The following is a 16,791-nucleotide window of genomic DNA, read 5'->3' as shown; positions in this document are numbered from 1 at the left end:
GACAGGATTCTCTGCTCCCCAGGCGAGATGGAAAAGCTAGCCTTTGTGACAGTACATCCGTCCCTGCGACAAAGGTTACAGAACTGCCATAGGTTGGCCCACGACCAGGGCAACCACTCTAATGGAGTGGCTCACAGTGTGGGGACAGGCTGGCGAACTGCCAGACACTGTGAGTCAATGGCAGTCATATACGGAACTTATGCAAATCATCCATGAAATGGGTATGAGACATGCTATTTTCAACCCTAATATGCAGGGGCCGGATGACGAGCTTTTTACAGCCAGCATGAGAGATCTGGTTTTGGATACTGCACCTGCGAGTGCTTTTGGAGTCTTGGTTACCATTCTTATGCTCTATGTGGGGCGACGGATCCATGAAGTTACAACTGCCATGGCCACCCTAGGGGATGTTGAAAGCTGGAGGCAAAGGAAGTTAAGACAGGAGGTCCTCGCAGTTGAGACCTGGAAGCCCAAATCAAAAGTAAAGGGGCGAGGTCGCGGGCCTCAGAGAGTGACACACGCACAGATATGGCGAGATCTCACGGCAGCAGGAGTCGATCGGGAGAAGACAGACCTACAACCCAATGCACTCTTGTTGGAACTTTGGAAACAGCTGCATCTGGAACAGCAATTCCAGAGAAGCATAAAGGAAAAGTCTGGGCAAGCGCGACTCGTGTCCCTCCAGGACTTCATGCAGCCGCTTGAGGCCGACTCCTTTCAGCTTGATTAGGGGTGGGGCCAAGGTACCCGGTCAGAGGGGACGAGCAGGGACCAGAGGCCCCACGTGGAACTGTCCATACATTGGTCCCCTTCTAATATGCAGAGGGTTTTGCCCTGGTTGACACTGGCGCAGACTGCAGTCTTGTTTATGGGAATCCAGAACTGTTCCCTGACCAGCAATCTGCATTGATGGCTACGGGGGAAAGACTGTGACTGTGAAAGCCGTTTCCTTACCACTGGGTATAGGAAGGCTTCCCCCTCGTACCTACAAGGTTTATGTCTCCCCCATTCCGGAGTATATTCTAGGGGTGGACATGCTACATGGCCTCAGCTTACAGACATCGGTAGGAGAGTTCCGTCTCCGGATCCGGGTGGTGAAAGCGGTGACACGCGGGCATGCTCACCACCCTCCTCAAGCGTTGCCACAGCCCCGACGCGTGGTTACAGTGCGACAGTACCGCCTGCCAGGAGGGCAGGAGGAGATTGGTTGTACAATATTGGAATTGGAGAAGGCACATATTGTGAGGCCAACGCACAGTCCCTTTAACTCCCAAGTATGGCCTGTCAAGAAGCCAGATGGGACCTGGCGAATGACTGTGGACTATAGGGAGTTAAATAAGGTGACGCCACCTTTGCACACTGCAGTGCCTTCAATTCACGATTTGATAGATCTTCTGACTGTCCGCCTGGGAACATATCATTATGTAGTGGACTTGGCCAATGCTTTTTTCTCCATTGACATTGCACCCGAGTGTCAAGAGCAGTTTGCTTTTACTTGGGACTGGCGGCGGTGGACTTTTCAAGTCCTTCCGCAAAGATACTTGCATGGCCCTACTATCTGCCACAGGCTTTTGGCCCAGGATTTGGCACAGTGGGATCACCCTCCTCTGTAGCTTTGTTTCACTATGTTGATGACATATTACTAACATCTGATTCTCTTTCAGATTTAGAGCAAGCAGCTCGCTCTCTTCTCTGCCACCTGAAGTCATGTGGATGGGTGGTGAATGAGGAAAAGGTCCAAGGCCCTGGCTTATCCGTCAAGTTTTTTGGGTGTTTTGTGGTCGGGTAAGACAAAGGTCATACCTGAGGCAATTATTGACAAAATACAAGCTTTTCCCCGACCGACCAAAGTCTCCCAACTGCAGACATATTCGGGTCTGCTATGATATTGGCGGGCATTTGTACCCCATTTAGCACAAATGGCAAGGCCCTAGTATAACATGATTAAAAAAGGGGGCCTCATGTGATTCAACAGAGGCTGTAGAGCAAGGCTTTGATGCCACAAAACGGGCAGTGCAGCAGGCACAGGCTCTGCAAGTAGTGGACCCTGGTCACCTGTTTGAACTTGATGTTCACGTAACCCAAGAGGGGTAGGGTTGGGACATCTGGCAACGGCAGGAGCGTCTCCAGTTGCCAGTATGATTTTGGTCCCAATTGTGGAAAGGAGTGGAAGTCTGCTACTCTCTAACAGAGAAACAGCTGGCTGCTGTGTACGCAGCCCTAGTGGCCACAGAAGCCATCACAGGAACGGCATGGGTGTTGGTTCGAACAACCTATCCTGTCCAGGGGTGGGTCCGTACGTGGATCCAGGGACCCAAAACAGGGGTGGCACAGACCACCACCCTCGCCAAGTGGGGTGCCTACTTAGAGCAACGGAGCACCCTTAGTTCAAGCCCTTTGAGCACAGAGCTACAACAGGTCCTGGGGCCTGTGGAGCTTGTAGCCCAGGCTGAGCCAAGCGCTCTGCCTAGAGGGGAGGACTTGGAGCCCTTGCCCTACATAGAAGGACAGCCCCCAGTACCTGAGGATGCCTGGTTTACTGATGGTTCTAGCCGAGGGGCTGCAGCCGTTTGGACGGCTATTGGTATGCAGCCCAAAACAGACACCACTTGGTTTGATACTGGGGTGGGCCAGAGTAGCCAGTGGGCTGAGCTACGGGCTGTGTGGATGGTAATCAGCCACGAGCCCGGGCCCCTAGTTATTTGTACTGACAGCTGGGCGGTGTTCCGGGACCTAACGTTGTGGCTCCCTACGTGGAAACACCAAAACTGGTTGGTAGGAGACCTTCCACTGTGGGGTCAAGCCATGTGGCAGGACCTCTGGGACCTAGGGCAGAGAAAGGAGGTGACCCTAATGCATGTCACAGGTCACTCCCCCTTAGTGTCCCCAGGTAATGATGAAGCAGATGCCCTAGCACGGGTCCGATGGTTAGAACGGGCTCCTGCCACTGATGTGGCCCATTGGCTGCATAGGAAATTGCAGCACGCTGGAAAACGAACCATGTGGCAGGTGAGGAGACGCTGGGGTCTGCCTTTGAAATGGCAGGCGATAGCAGATGCCTGCTATGGCTGCGCCATCTGTGCCCAGGACAGCCCCCAAAGGCAGAGGCTCCTCTGGGAGACACAGCAGATTACGCGAGGGAGGGTGTCCCTCACTTGCTGGCAAGTGGATTACATTGGACCCCTGCCTAAGGCCCGCAATGTGATATACGCGTTTACAGCAGTGGACACTGCTACGGGGTTGATGTTTCCTTGGCCGTGTCCGGCTGCGGATCACCGGCATACAGTGGTCGCTCTTACATGGCTGTGCGCTCTCTATGGGCGACCCCAAGTCATTGAAAGTGACAGGGGTACCCATTTTATGGGGCAAGAAATGCAGTACTGGGCTGCCAGGATGGATGTACAATGGTTGTTTCATACCCCGTATAACCCACAAGCAGCTGGCATGATTGAACGCTACAACGGCCTTTTGAAACAAGGCCTCCGGGTGTCAAAACACCCTCCCATGATGCGTGACTGGGCCTCGCGTTTATGGGATGTCCTGAGAGTCCTGAATGAGAGACCACGGAAGGGAGGGCCCACACCAGTAGAAACTTTGCTACATCGAACGGCCGCTCCCATTCAATTACAAGTTACCACAAGTGAGACTCTGTTAAAGCCAGGCTACGGCAGAAATGGAAACATGTTGCTGCCAGCACCCACATGATTGAAAGCAGGGGAACGGCAGCAATGGACTTGGCCCTGGCAGGTCAAAAGCCCCCACTGTCGGTGGTTGGGCCTGATAGCCCCATGGGGGCCCGGTTTGACTTTTGATTTGCAAGTGACGCCAGGGGTGGTGGCTGAGTGGCCACCGCAAATGACTATAGTATATGGAGGTCCTGATACCGGAATGATTTTGTGGGGAACCTATGTGCTCTCACTATGCCTATTATGGGGTCCCCTGTTCTGTTACATGTTGAAATTATGCAAGGGACCCCAAGCACTGCCATAAAGTTCTGGTACCACAAATCGGGAAATGTGCCAGTGGCGGTGACCCTCCTTTCCCAGGACAAAAAGCTAGTGTGTATCCTCCCAGATGGAAGGGATTTGCCATTGTTGGTTCCTAAGACTACTGTTTCTTCCCATCCGTAGGTGCCTGTAGGCTAATATGGCACAGGGACCCTCGCAGAAGATGCTTGTCACATAGATTGTGAGGCGAGAACCTGTAGGGGTGGAGTGTGAGGACAGAGTCCCAGAGTGTAGTTTCCAGGCTCTCGGCCTCACGTGGAAAGGTGCTGGCTTGGGTAGTAGATGGCCGTCAGCTGTGGCTAATTGACCATTAGCTGTAACCAGTTAGCCAATTAGCCACTGATATAACTGCCACAGCTGTGTTGGTTGGTCGGTTGGTTGGCAGGCAGAAAAGCGGACAGCAGTTGCAGGTTGTGTGGATCCAGCCTCCAGTGAGACTACAGTGGTATGACTCCCCTATCTATGGCTCCGTGGGTGTTCCTTTTCGGCCTAGCCATATCTTGCGTTCTTATGTGGGGAGTGGGACTAGAGATCTTGCAGGCCTCCCTGCACAACAGTTGAAGACACAGGCAGCAGGAGCCACACTATCCGCAAACTGCCATCCACTTCTCTCTGCCAACCAACCTCACTTGCTAGCTGCAACCCGCCGTGCTAACTGCAATCCACTCTTGCTAGCTCAGCCACCATCTTCTTGCTAGCCCCCATTTTCTGCTAGCGTAGCCACGGCAGTTATATTAGTGGCCAGTGGCTCACTGGTTACAGCTGATGGCGATCCAATCCAATCACGGTTGATGGCCATTTACTACCTGAACGAGCACCTTTCCACATGAGGCCGAGAGCCTGGAAACTGCCCTCCTGGCTCTGTCCCCACACTCCACCCCTACAGGGTCTCGCCTCACAATCTACGCGACAAGTGTCTTCCGCGAGGGTCCCTGTGCGAGAAGCCTGGAGGTGAATGAAATATTCTGGACACAGCCAGTCTCTCTGGGCACAGCCAGGCTTTCTCAGGGCACCACCAGTACTTCTGGGCAAAGCCAGACTTCCTGGGCTTCTTAGGGTACCACTAGTCTCCCTGGGCACAGCCAGGGCCTCTCAGGGCACTGCCACTCTCTCTGGGCACAGCCAGACTTCCTGGGTTCAGCTAGGGTTCTCAGGGCACTGCCACCCTCTCTGGGCACAACCAGACCCCCTGGATACAGCCAGGGCCTCTTACATATTCTCGATGGCGGCGGTTCAAGACACCAAAGCAAATATCCACCAATTCCACTACATGGTGGTACGTTCCCAAGAAAACAGTCAAGCGGTCCATTAAATTAGGGATGGAAGGCAATTCCCCATAGTCCACAGTCATTTGCCAGGGCTGTGAGTTGGCCCCACAATGTGTGCCCTCTCCGCAGGGCGAGGGCTCCAATCCTCCCCAACCTGGGGGTGAGGGACGACCTTGACCTCACCCTCATCTCCCACGGAGGACTCAGCAAGTGTTTCCTCCTAGGACTACAAGTTCTGTATCCGGGCTGCCTCAGCAAGCACTTCCCAGCCTACACGGTTGCAATGACCTTTGGTTTCTCCAGCCTATGCTGGTTGGAGAACCATCCACGTCTTCCCACCCCTCCACAGGGGTCCAGCTCTCCGGCAGCTGCTCCTCATGGTCTTCCTGAGACTGTGTGTTCATATGCACAATCTGCTTGCTCCACTGCCGTTTGGAGAGCTTTGGCTGGCACCGTATCCTGCTCGCTGTGCCATGTGTCACGCGGGGCGTCAGGCGGGATCTCTGGTCCTGCTCCCCATATAAGAACGCAGGACATGGTGAGGCCAAAAAGAAATACCCACGGAGCTGTAGATAGGGAAGTCATACCACCACACTCTTGCTGGCGGCTGGGTTGGAGATACGGGAAGCAGGAGCCACACTATCCGCAACCTGCCATCCACTTCTCTCTGCCAACCAACTTCACTTGCTAGCTGCAATCCGCCGTGCTAACTGCAATCCGGTCTTGCTAGCTCAGCCACCATCTTCTTGCTAGCCCCGATTCGCTGCTAGCATATCCACAGCAGTTAGATTAGTGGCCAATGGCTCACTGGTTACAGCTGACAGCCAACTAGCCACAGCTGATGGCCATCCAATCACAGGTGATGGCCATTTACTACCTGAACCAGCACCTTTCCACATAAGGCTGAGAGCCTGGAAACTGCACTCCTGGCTCTGTCCCCACAGTAATCAAACCCAGGGCTAAGAAACTAGGGAAAAGGAGATTTAAAATTTCTATAGTGAGGGAAGCTTAAAACTTTTGTGGTGAGGGAGCTCTCCCATATCGTGTTATATGATATGTGAGCTCTCAAAAGGAAATGAAGACCCAAAGAAGTAGCACAACTAAAATGCTTTTATACTAGGTTGAACAAATACAGGCAATAGTTTAAAAGTAACTAAAATAGATATGATTTGGTAAGTAGATAGATAGAAATGAGCAGAAGGAGAAATTTAGCCCTGGTTAGAAAGCCCCTCGCTGTAGCTCCTACTTCGGTCAAGACTCCTGGCAGCTGCCCAGCAGAATTCCTGGTGTATACATACTTCTAAATCAAAGAAATGCATTGTTAAAAGCCAGAGAAGACACCGCTTGTCAGGACCACCAGTACCTTACTAGCCCAACAGGATTCTAGGTTTCCACACACTCCAAAGGGATGTTCTTACATATGCCCCTAAATCAAAGGGGTGTGTTGGCACATGCCCCTAAATCAAAGAAATGCATTGCTAAATGCCAATGAAGAATGGACTAGGCACCTCAGGGGGAGAAAGAGAGATAAAAGAAGGGAGAGGGAGAAGCAATTCCACCCCTAGGAATAAAAGCCTTCGTGCAATGTAATGCAAGGCTTCTTCCCTCTCTTGGATCAGCCTGCTCCATGTCTTGGAGTGTACTCTCTTTTACTAATAAATTTCTGGCTGTTTTATACTGCACAAAAACTGTCTATTGACTGAATTCTTTCCTTCAAGAAGGGAAGAATCGAGGTACAACATTATTTCCCGGTAACACTTGCTGTTAGAGAGGTAAACATTCTGGGACTCGGTCCTTGTAGAAATGCCCCCAGGACCAAAGGCTTTGGTTTGTTCCTTTTGAAACTCCAACATTCAAATACTTTGACAGTATCCTTGCTGTTATGATCTAATGCGGTACACTGACGAAGGCGCTCGCTGCATACATTTCTCTTAGTGCAGACAGGAGCGCATGGGTCTCTCAGACCCAAAAGTTTTCACTCAGACAAGAGTGTCATTCAATGAAAACACATTGTGCGGATTCTATCAGAAATAATAAAGCAAGTTAGCTAATGCTGGAGTTTCTATTTGTTTTGCCATTCATCTCCAAGATATTCGATGCTGATAAATATTTTTGTTGAATATTCCAATGAAAACTAGGCTTTCTTACAAATGTATTACTGGAATTGCTCATAGAAAATTTATTGCATAGTGCCTGGGTTTTAATTTCCTGTGGCTACTGTAACAAAGTACTACAAGCTCTGTGGCTTAAAACAACAAAAATTTATTCTTTCACAATTCTGGAGTCCAGAAATCTAATCAGTATCACCTACCAAAATCAGGGTGGAGGTCTGGAGACTCTAGAGGAAAATCAGTTCCTTGACTCTCAGCTTCCAGTGGCTGCTGGTATGCCTTGGCTTGTGGCCAAATCTCTTCAGTCTTCAAGGTCAGCATCTACAAATCTCTCTCTACTTTGTCTTCACATGGCCTCCTCCTCTTCCTCCTAAAAAAAAGTCAAAAATTGATTCAATATTATCTCATCATCCTTAGTTACAATACTTTACCAATTACCAGATGTTATTTCTTGGGGAGATTACCTTAGGAAAATGACTAAGAAAAGGATTCTCGAGAGCAGAAACAACATAGTCTCCCCCTACTCTTTTTCCTGGCCAAAGCCTCACTTTCCCCTGTTCTTCCACATATCCTAAGCTGGGAGCTTCTTTTCTCACCTACTATGTCAGTCTAAGCTCTGCCTGGTTCTCTCTCTCTCAGTCCCTCCCAACAACAGAAGTTGTCTACTATCGGGTCTCCGTACTCCCACCAATTCTGGATCTCTGAGGGCAAAATGGCCAGAGCTTGATGGAGACTGACCACTTTGTGACAATTTTAACCCCCAGAGACAGAGCAAGAGTTTCCTTCTGCTAGGTGCTAATTGGTTCAAAGCTTCATCAGCTTCAATCTTACCTATCAAAGCCGTCGACCCAGGGACCAATTTTCTCTCTCTAGTGTTTACACTCCTGCATGGAAAACTAAGTGGTAGGGGGGCAAGTATAACAGAAAAAAATGAAGTAATTTGTGAGAAAGTGACTATATCAACAAGTGGGCATCAGGATTCTGTTCATTTACTCCTCATAGCAACTCCATGCAATAAATGTGTTTATTATCATTTACAGATGAGAAACTGGAGTTTAGGGATGTTAAGAAATACGATTGTGTCTTGCTCATTTTTCATCTTCCATAAAGACTAGTGCCACTAGTGTAGTGCAAATCTACAATATTTACAATTGATTTATTGACCCTAAGTGTTGTCTCTCTTTTTTTTAGCAGCCATCCACCTTCTCTGTTCTTTCTCTTATCTTGACTTGGATTTGGTTTTGTTATATTTTTGCCATTTTCTCCTTGAGTCATCAAATAATCAGGTAGCAGTCTGGTAAGTGAACAGGAGAATGAGTAATAGCTCATAACAGAAAAAGGAAAAAAGCTGCATAGCTTTCAAAGAAGAATCCCTTGTCTCTCGTCCAATTAAATTAGTTTTATGTGGAAAGTTTAAAAAACAAACAAAACCCACTGAACACATTCAGGGTTCCGACCAAAACTATTCCCTAAAAACTGAGACATAAAAAGAAATGAAGCAAAAGGTTCTTGCTACATATAGAGGAGACAAAACATGACATCGTGAGAAGAGGATAGTGTTCAGAAGTGATTGCCATCAGGCTTAGAGGGTTGGTTTCCTGTGAAACGCTGGACTGAAAGACACAGAATAGCTTCAGTACATACAGGCATTTGACAAACTATGTTACTTTTATGCTTATGTCAAAACAAAATTTCTTAGTCGTATTGATCTTACATATGTGGCAAAGTTTATTAACTCAAGGAGAGTATTGGCAAGATGACAAAGGAGTGCCCAGCTCAAAGAGGTTTGGAAACTTATAAATTTGTATGTGAGGGGTGGGGGAGAGCAGGGAATGTGCAATTAATTAGAAAAAGAGTTCCACTTCATTTGACATGATCATAAAAGCATCATATTCCCATCTGTTAGTAAAGTAACATCAGAGTCAACGCGATCTTTGTTTGGGAGCTTGAGGAGAGGTCATGCGTGCATCGCACTTTCATAAGAAATGAGAAGGAAATAATAAGCAATAAATCTGTAGCTGCTGTTTAGACGAACCAAGTAACAAAGAAGCGTGTCCCGATGCTGTCAGACAGAAGCCAATGGGCACAGGGGCGCCAGCCTCCTCCAAAGACGGGAGAGTCACAAGGTCAGCCGTTTCCCAAGCAGCTCTCAGTAACTGTCTCAGGTGTGCATTCAGAGACGCCCGGCACGTCGTTTGCCTGCTTCTCAGTTCTGTGGCGGCAGTTTTCCTTTGGTATCATACACTATGTAGCCTTTAAATAGTCCCCATGTCAAGAACCCAGACACAGTTTACATATCGCTTATCATGTTGCACTTGGAATACCAAAACTGTCGCGGAGTTTGTAAGCAGAAAACGCCTCATAGGAAAATTAAAAGTTAACTTGTACGCAATTTAAAATGAGGTCTTCAAGTTTCCCCTTTGCGGGAGTGAAAATGCGACCGTTTCCCTGACCGGGAATGGAACCCGGGCCGCGGCGGTGAGAGCGCCGAATCCTAACCACTAGACCACCAGGGAAGTGCCAAGTGTGGCTTTCCTACAAATGTAGCTCTCCTTTTCCTCCTACCCAACGAGTTGGTACAAAATCGCGTTCATTTTTGTTTGGACCACCTGTTCTGCACCAACCTATAAAATCTGGAGAACAGCGAGGTGTGGCAAAGTCAAAGAAGGAGAAATCTGGGGGCACGTAGCTGGGTGGAGCCTCTTTCTCTGCTCTGGACGTGCAGATTCAACCGGGAATAAACTATAGATTTAACTAAATCGTCATGGCAGTTCCAATGACGTTAATTTGTAATTGTCTTCTTGTCTTTCTCCTCATAAATTGGTAAATTGGTAAGTCATTCCAAGACGGAAACCTTTTTTTTTTTTAATTTATCTTTGGTTTTCTCAAAGCGCTTGTCATGGTGTTTATTAAATAAGTATTTAATATCTAGTGAGTAAAAGTCGTAAATGATAAAGCCATTAGACTTTATCGGAAAGCACTGAGGGTGGGGGAACCGCCGTAGCTCAGCTGGGAGAGCGCCAGACCGACAGACAGACCCCCCCCCTGCCCCGCAAGACTCGGGCCCCACCCGGGAGTCGCTAGAAAAACAACGCCCAGACCGCGACCAGAAATGCTGAACTGAACCCACCCCCCCCACACACACACGAAAACATCCACTGAGTCAACGTAAAGGGGCAACGTTTTTCTCAAACTCATAAAGACACAAGATAATTGTGCAATAAAACGACTGTTCTGGTAGAGGCCGAGGAGTGGGATTTGATGTCTCACTACATAAAGGAAGCGGAGCTAAACGAGCTAAAGTAAAGCCATTTCCCGTTCTTTAAAATATTTAGTATCTTCTTTCTTGGCTTGGGCTCTGTTCCACTTATATCATGTTCCTCTTTCTCCAAACCTACCCCTTCTTCTTTCCCATAGAGTTATTCCAATAACCGTAAGACAAAGTCAAGGGCTCCAAAGGATTCCTTTCTCCTGTTCATTTCTACTTCATGATCCCCCTTACCCCTAATCTTGTTCTCTTCCAGTTCATAATGCAAAGGAGACCACAATCTCACTACAATCTTTGCTACAATATCATTTACCCTCCAGATAGATATAGAAATGAAAAGTTTAATATGAGGGATACCAATTACATTTTATTCTCAATTCCATGCCCCTTCAGTAAGTATCCATTGAGTAAGTGGACTTCTGCGGAACTCTGGACTGCGAGTCAAGGCAAGGGAACTGAAGGAAATTACTGCAACAGAAAACTAAGTTGCTAGCTCTTCGCATATCCCAACCTCTTCTTTCCTACTCAAAGGAAAAGTTTTCCCTCATTTCCAAGGCTGATTAATACTTCATCTGACCTTTTGACCCCTCTCCCCATTCTATTGTGTCTTTGATCTCTCTGTCCCTTACCTGCCTCCCTGCAAACTACAGAATGCCTAGATCTCCATCTTTAGACAACAGAACACACACCCTCCTGCCTTGTCCTCATTCTTCTTCCCCAGACTCTGTTTCCATCCACCACCCAACTTATTGCAAGAGGGGTATTTGTCTCCTCCTCCTTGTCTCATCAGCTGCTCATCAGCTGAGATCTGCCTTCCAATCTCAGGAGACCATCATCATCAACTTCCCAACTTTCAAATGTCTTGGTTCTTTTTTGGCACTAAAGTTAATTTTGTGCAGGATGCAAGCTATTGACAACCCTTCCTTCATGAAAGAATCTTTCTTTGGACCTTAGGACTCAACTCTCCCCCATTCTTCTCTGTACTCTCTGGCTGCTCCATTTCATTCTCCCCTCTCTCCCTCTTCTAAGAACTCTTTAGAAATAACTACTGCTCAGTGTGTTGCCCTCCTTTTTTTAAATTAAATTTAAAAATTTTAGTAATTGTAGATTCACATGCAGTTATAAGAAATAATACAGAGAGATCCTGTGTACCCTTTACCTAGTTGCCCCCAATGGTAACATCTTGCAAAACTAAAGAGCAATATCACTACCAGGACATGGACATTAATGTCAAGATATACAAAATTCCATCACCACTAGGATCCCTCTTGTTGCCTTCTTATAGCCACACCCACTTCTCTCTTGTTCCGCCCCCCAAATCTGGAAAACACTAATCTGCTTTCCATTTCTATAGGTTTGTAATATCAAGAATGTTATATAAATGGAACCACATAGTGTGCAACCTATTGGGACTGGCTTTTTGCACTCACAGGAATTCTCTGGAGATTCATCCAGCTTGTTGAGTGAACTAATAGTTTATTCCTTTTTATTGCTGAGTAGTGTTCTGTCATATGATACACCACAGTTTGTTTGAACATGGTCAGTGTTTGTTGAACAACATTGGGATAGTTTCCAGTTTTTGACTAATAAGAGTAAAGCTGCTATAAACATCTGTGTCCAAGTTGTTAACCTAAAAATAAAAGACCTTTCAAAGTAAGAGGCAACAAACATCTATTTGAGATTTTTTTTTTTTTTAATAGCTATTCAGGAAGCTCAGATTAAGCTGAAGCCCAAATAGCATTTCAATTAAGAGACAAAGGCAAGGGATAGTTATGAGAAAAGGGAGGGGAGTAGTTACATCAATAGAGGGAAGGTATTTCTGTTGGTTCAGATAAGATAACATAGTGATGCTAATTCTAAACAAAGTTTTTTGTTTTAATTTTTAGTCTATTAGCATCAGTCCCCTTAGCCATAATATCTGCTTTCTTGTTATCCTTGTAAATAGTTCTTTGGGACACAATGTTGCTTTAGGCACAGTCCAAAGGTTATTTTTCCCTTTTAACATCCCAAAAGTTTGAGGCATAAGACCTGCAAGGTGATATGTCAGCTCCATTTTAAAGTGACTCCATTTATATTATTATTACTGTTTTTTACTTTCATTTTTTTATATTAGTTTCAAGTTTACAAAACAACGTAATGATTTACACCCCTCACAAAGTTATAACCCATTTCCAAGTCTATTACCCCTTTGACATAGTATAAAGCTGTTACAATACCATTGACTATATTCCCTATGCTGTACTTTACATCCCACGAATATATATATAAGGTATCGTGAATATAATATATATAATACACATACACACACACACACACAATTATAGCTGACATTCAATACTATTCTACTTCAGCTTCAGGTGTACAGCACAGTGGTCAGGCATCTACATACTCTATGAAGTGATCCCCCTGCCAAGTCCAGTACCCATCTGGCACCCTACATAATCCTTACATTATTGTTTATATTCCCCGTACTGTATTTCACATCCCCATGACTCTTTTGTGACTACCAATTTATACTTTCTAATCCCTTCACCTTCTCCCCTATCCCCCAACCTCCTTCCTATCTAACAACCATCAGTTTTTTTCTCTGTATCTATTAGTCTATTTCTGTTTTGTTTGCTCATTTATTCTGTTCTTTAGCTTCCACATATAAGTGAGATCATATGGTATTTGTTTTTCTCAGTCTTATGTCAACTAGCACAATATTCTATAGATCCATCCATGTTGTTGCAAATGGTAAGATTTCATTCTTTTTTATAGAAGAGTAATACTCCATTTATAAATGTACCACAATTTCTTTATCCAGTCATCTATTGATGGGCATTTCAGTTATTTCCATATCTTGGCTACTGTGCATAGATAGTGCTGCAATAAACATAAGGATGCCTGTATATTTTCGAATTAGTGTTTTGGATTTCTTTGGATGAATACCCAGAAGTGGAATTGCTGGGTCATAAGGTAGTTCTATTTTTGATTTTTTGAGGAATCTCCATACTGTTTTCCATAGTGGCTGCACTAATCAGCAATCCCACCAACAGTGCTTGAGGGTTCCCTTCCCTCAAATCCTCCCAGCACTTGTTGTTTGTTGATTTATTAATGATAGTATTCTGACAGGTGTTAGGTGCTATCTTATTGTGGTTTTTATTTGCATTTATCTGATGATTAGTGACATTGAGCATCTTTTTATATGTCTATTGGCCATCTGTGTGTCCTCTTTAGAGAAATGTCTATTCTAAAAAATGCCCATTTTTTAACTGGGTTTTTTGATTTTTTGATGTTGAGTTGTATAAGTCTTTTTTATAAATTTTGGATATTAACCCCTCATCAGATGTATCATTGGCAAATATCTTCTCCCATTCACTAGCATGTCTTTTTGTTTTGTTGATAGTTTCCTTTGCTGTGAAAAAATTTTTTAGTTCGATGTAGTCCCATATGTTTACTTTCTCTTTTGCTTCCCTTGCCCAAGGGGATATATCAGTAAAAATATTACTAAGGGTAATGTCTAAGAGTTTTCTTCCTATTCTTTCTTCCAGGAATTTTATGGTTTCGGGTCTTACATTTAAGTCTTTAATCCATTTTGAGTTTATTCTTGTATATGGTGTAAGAAGGTGGTCCAGTTTCATGTTTTTGCACGTATCTGTCCAGTTTTCCCAGCACCATTTATTAAATAGACTGTCTTTACCCCACTGTAAATTCTTGCTTCCTTTGTCATAGATTGAATGTTCATATAGGTATGAATTTATTTCTGGGCTCTCTATTCTGTTCCATTGATCTATGTGTCTGTTTTTGTGCAGTACCATGCTGTTTGGACTGCTATAGCCTTGTAGCATGATTTGATGTCGGGTAGTGTTATATCTCCTACTTTGTTCTTATTTCTCAGGATTATTGTAACTATTCGGGGTCTTTTATGGTTCTATATAAATTTTAGGATTATTTGTTCTAGTTCTGTGAAAAATGTCATTGGTATTCATATATTTTACAAGGTTTTTGTGTATACATTAATCTTCATTTCTCTGGGATAAATACCCAGGAATGCAACTGCTGGGCAGTATGGTATTTGCATCTTTAGTTTTTAAGGAAACTGCCAAACTGTTTTCCAGAGTGGCTGTACCATTTTATATTCCCACTAGCAAAATATACAGTCTCATCAGCATTTGATGTTGTCACTAGTTTAACTTTAGTGATTCTAATTGGTATATATTGACGTCTCATTGTGGTTATAATTTGCATTTCCCTAGTGGCTTATGATGTTGAAAACTTTTCCATGTGCTTATTTGCTATCTGTGTATCTTCTTTTGTATCTTCTTTTGTATCTTCTTTTTAGGTCTTTTGTCCAATCCAGTAAGAACATTGTGTACAGGTCTTTGTGTGACAAATATGTGAAAAAATTTGAAGTTCTGACTTGTCGCAAATGTGTCTTGAATTATATAGTTGTCACGCAATGCAATTCTTATGCCGCTGTATTTACAAAATGTAATTCAGTCTTAGTGTTTTGGGGAAAAGCCCAGCACAGGGTTGAGAAATTCCCAGGATAATAGGCCACTAAGAAGAGTTTCTTACGGTGCTGACTTCCGGTAACACCCTTCCCTGCGTGCAAAACCTAAAGATCAATCATATGGTAGTGTTTTTTTGTTTGTTTGTTTTTAAGGAAAGAAAGACAATGGGCCCAAAATGGAGTAGGTTATGCTAAGCCCCATGTCAGCATACCAAGACTTAATTACAGTTTTGGGTCTCCCAGAAATGGAATCTTAAACCAACCAACCAGGAATTGCCTCATAGATCCTTGCCATCCCCTACAGGAAAGATCCTTACAATAACCACCACATTTTTTGCCTACAATAAATTCCTTGTTCCCGCTCCCTTCTGCCTCTAAATCTTTCATTTTTCACATCTCCTCCTCGGGAGTTTCTTTCAATGTACTAGATTAGATGCTGCCTGATTGAAATCCAGTTTTGCTCTAATAAACTCTTAAATTTTTACTATGCATCAGTTTATCTTTGTCGTGTGGGGTGTCATACCGAGTCTCAGCTCTCGCTCCGCACACAAGAACACAGGACATGGTGAGGCCAAAAAGGAACACCCAGGCAGCCATAGGTAGGGAAGTCATACCACTAGAGTCTCACTGGAGGCTGGGTTCACATGACGTGCGACCTGCTGTCCGCTTTGCTGCCAACCGACCGACTCTCCTCCACTCTCCTCCACTCTCCTCGACTTCCCTCCGTAACCGCGGCAGTTATATTAGTGGCCAATGGCTCAACGGTTACAGCTGACGGCCAACTAGCCACAGCTGACGGCCATCTATGACCTGAGCCAGCACCTTTCCACGTGAGGCCGAGAGCCTGGAAACTGCTCTCTGGGGCTTTGTCCCCACACTAGTCCTCCCTTCTCTGGCATTTAGCAATGCATTTCTTTGATTTAGGGGCATGTGCAAACACATCCCTTTGGGGTATGTGTAAGCCTGGTATCCTGCTGGGCAGCTGCCAGGGGTCTTGACTCCAAGTAGGAGCTGCAGCAAGGGCCTTTCAAATTGGGGCTAAATTTCTCCTCCTGCTCATTCCTATCTATCTACCTACCCTATCAATTAGACCTGAGCAAAGAGAACCAAAGGTGCATGGGCCAAGAGGAATAAGGTGAAGATGAGGCTGCAAAGGAAAGAAGAGTTACTCCGTCAGTAATCCCACCCTTGTGTAGCACATTGCCATAGTGTATCTCCCCTGACCTACTAAAATGTAATTGAAGTGACACTGGGACCGTTCCAGGCCAGAGTCATAAGAACACTTGCAGCTTCTTACTTGGTATCTTGGAATGCTCAGTCTTGGAAAGCTCCCTCTCAGAACCCAGTCACCATACTGTGTCCACATGGAAAGGCCATGGCTAGGACTCTGGGCAACAGCCTCAGAGCCCCCAGCAGATCACAAACACCAGCTGCCATGGTCCGTCATGTGAGTGAGCCACCTTGGACATCTCAGCCCAATCAAATTCTCAGAGGACTGGAGTTCTTGCTGACATCACATGGAGTAGAATTGCCTGGGTGAGCCCGGTCGACACAGAATCAAGAAAGATAATCAAACGTTTTTCTACCCTGTTTCCCCGAAAATAAGACCTCGCTGGATAATCAGCTGTAATGCGTCTTTTGG

The 16,791-nt window shown here is 45.4% G+C and overlaps 1 non-coding gene across 1 annotated transcript; it reads right to left on the bottom strand.

The window, feature by feature from the left end:
• Positions 1–9,830: 9,830 nt before the first annotated feature.
• On the bottom strand, positions 9,831–9,902 carry TRNAE-CUC (transfer RNA glutamic acid (anticodon CUC)). The gene has a single exon. It is a non-coding gene; the product is annotated as a tRNA-Glu (tRNA).
• Positions 9,903–16,791: the final 6,889 nt, after the last annotated feature.

Source organism: Rhinolophus ferrumequinum, chromosome 3, assembly GCF_004115265.2.
Source record: "Rhinolophus ferrumequinum isolate MPI-CBG mRhiFer1 chromosome 3, mRhiFer1_v1.p, whole genome shotgun sequence".
In the NCBI taxonomy this organism is placed as follows: domain Eukaryota; kingdom Metazoa; phylum Chordata; class Mammalia; order Chiroptera; family Rhinolophidae; genus Rhinolophus; species Rhinolophus ferrumequinum.
The sequence above is the reverse complement of the archived record's forward strand: the minus strand, read 5'-3'. Positions and strand labels throughout refer to the sequence as shown.